Consider the following 3080-nt stretch of genomic DNA (forward strand, 5'->3'; position numbering starts at 1 on the left):
ACTTACCGGTTTTCTTGGCAAAGGGTTTGGATGATATAATTAACAGTTGATCTTTTTAGATGATGATGGCCTGGACTTCATTAGAGACAAGAGTTCTGCCTCCCTCTCCCTCTCTCTGAAGACCAACCCTATGATGGGCCCCATGCCCACCTCTCTGTTGGTGCCAATGCCCACCTCTATAATGGATCTAGAGTTCTCAACGGGCCTGAAAATTACAACCTGACCCGACCCGGCCCGTGGGTTTTAAAGCCCGGACCTGATGTAACCCGACACATCAACATGAATTATCCGTCCGAACCCGACCCGCGGCCCGATGTCGCCGACCCCCCCTGCCTTTTTTTCTCATACACGTAGGCTATTATCATGACCAGCAGACGGGAATTCAAATCAAGCTTTAACTCTTTCCCCGCCAGCGTTTTTAAAAAAAGTTGCCAGCCAGCACCAGCATTTTTCATGATTTTCACAAAAGTGTAATTCTTTCCAGAAATTGTTCTTCTTTAAATATATAAACAAACAATATATCAGATGAAAGAACAGACCATCTGCTTTCAAACAAAAAAACCTGTTTCATCCTACCTTCATTAGTTCTCTTGTAATCACCTCTCAAACATGGGTAGGTTTCTTCAAAAACACCCAATTTTCAGCAAAAAGCTGAGATATTTCCATTTTTGCGAAGGACTTTTGATAGAGATCAGATGCAGAGCGATCTTTAAAACATACACGGAGTTCTTTCTCTTTCACGTGAGGCGCTACTTCCAGGTTGTATAAGTTGCGGAATTGCGCCACCTGGTGGATATTAGCGGTATTACGGAAAGACGGAAAATCTCGTCATTGGCGGCGAAAGAGCTAATGTGCACGCCTTTTAACAATACAAACAACTGAAACAATAAACTTTTAAATATAGGCTATATAAATATGCCTTAAATAAAAATCACACAATAATAAATAAAAAGAACTCAAACATGTACCCAGCCAGCCGCTTCTCCTCCTGTAGTAGCAAGCAACAGTGAATTCAACTGCGGCAAGTTTACTATTCTCCATCTCTTCTTCTCCAGGCAACAGCCGTGCACGCAGTCATAGCAATAAGCTCCAGGGCGGATCCGCAACGGATCCGCTCTGAAGCCGGCAGCTCCGGTCTGGATCCGTTGCTGATCCGCCCCGGAGCTTATTGCTATCCCCCGCCCCTCTCTGTGATGCACGTTGCAGCAGCCAGACCAGACTTTCTTTATGGTGAACAGCAGTGATGATTAAAAATTTTTTTTACGGAGCGTAAAAGATTAAGCCCGAGGTCAGACCCGACCCGACTCATTTGCTTATAATTTTGACCCGAGCCCAACCCATTGAGAACTCTAAATGGATCCTTTTTCCACTTACTGTACTCTTCCTATTCCTTGCTGTCTATCCTGCTCCATGTTGAAAGATATTGCCAGTGTTTAACCCCTCACTTTTATACTGTATCTAATGAGCAAAATCTGTTAGTTGAGATCACGAAGAAGCCTCTCCATGTTTGAGATAGTAGTTTTTGTACATTAAAAATCATCTTTGGAACACAGTTTAAGATGTTTTACAGTTTTTTTCGATTGCTAAACGACAGTGGGCACAACTGGAGTCACATGTGCAAAACTCTAACTACAGTCTGCACAGCAGCAGTTCATGTGGACCAAACTCTAGTTCGTTTTTCATTGTTTAAACACAGTTTTCAAAACTTTACACACTTATCCCATGACTTTAACCACAACCTGCACAACACTGTGGATTTACAGCACTTTGTTCAAATGCTAACACACTGCTGTCAAAACTGTGAACCACACATTCAAAACAGAAAAGATTTCAGCTTTAAATATATGAAATAAGATTTCATATAAATATAAATTCCAATTTCATTTACAGTTTTTTTCAATTGCTAAACGACAGTGGGCACAACTGGAGTCACATGTGCAAAACTCTAACTACAGTCTGCACAGCAGCAGTTCATGTGGACCAAACTCTAGTTCATTTTTCATTGCTTGAACACAGTTTTCAAAACTTTACACACTTATCCCATGACTTTAACCACAACCTGCACAACACTGTGGATTTACAGCACTTTGTTCAAATGCTAACACACTGCTGTCAAAACTGTGAACCACACATTCAAAACACAATTGATTTCAGTCTTGTGCCTTTCAAACACTGCTGATTGCAATTTCATATAAATATAAATTCCAATTTCATATATATATATATATAAATTATGATAGGTATAGCTCAGAAAGACAAATTTAGGAAATGACGGGTTTGTGGAAGCAGAAGGGCTCTCCTGATTTTGCTAAGTGGTTGATGTCCTCAGGGCAACATACCCCAACCTACCCCAAACCCCAACCCTAACCATAACCAAACCCTAAAATCAGAGGGACATGATAAGTAAAAAACAATGGTCCAGAAACAGCTAATCTTGGTTGTAAGCTTAAATTTACGTAAAACAAACTATAATCTTATTTCTGAAATCTGATTGGTTGATTGAAATGTTGTTCCAGGGTTAACATAATGTTGCCCTGAGGACATCAACCACTTGGCAAAATCAGTTTGAGTGAGGGGGCAGGGTGGCAGGTAGTGGCCTGATGCTAGAGAGAGGCAGGATTAGCCCCTCATTTATTTGTTTGAATTACAGTATGTACTTTTAATTTCTACCTTTTTTTCTCATTACTGTAATTCCATAAATTACTACAAACTATTGAAGCAAACTGCTAATTTTCATTTACCTTAAAGAATTGTTCTGTTCTAAAAATTTCAATAAATCATGTGATAAATCAATCAATAAATAAATAATTATTTGAAGAAAACATTACTTTGTATGACGTCACTGAAATTGTTGAAACTGTAAAGATAAAAAGTTAGTATTTTGTGTATTGGTGTTTGATGTTAGTGTTTTTCCTCTCAGTGTGTTGTGAGTGACAGTGTGTGTTATCTCAGTGAGGGTTGTGTTTAGTGTTTGGCTGCACTGAGCTGTTTTGGGTCATGTGTTTAGAGTTGTGTTGGTTGGAGTGAGTTTTGCAGGTGATATGTACAGTTTAGCTCAGGTGACTTTTGGTATTGCAGAC

Source organism: Paramisgurnus dabryanus, chromosome 24 (genome assembly GCF_030506205.2).
Source record: "Paramisgurnus dabryanus chromosome 24, PD_genome_1.1, whole genome shotgun sequence".
In the NCBI taxonomy this organism is placed as follows: Eukaryota; Metazoa; Chordata; class Actinopteri; order Cypriniformes; family Cobitidae; genus Paramisgurnus; species Paramisgurnus dabryanus.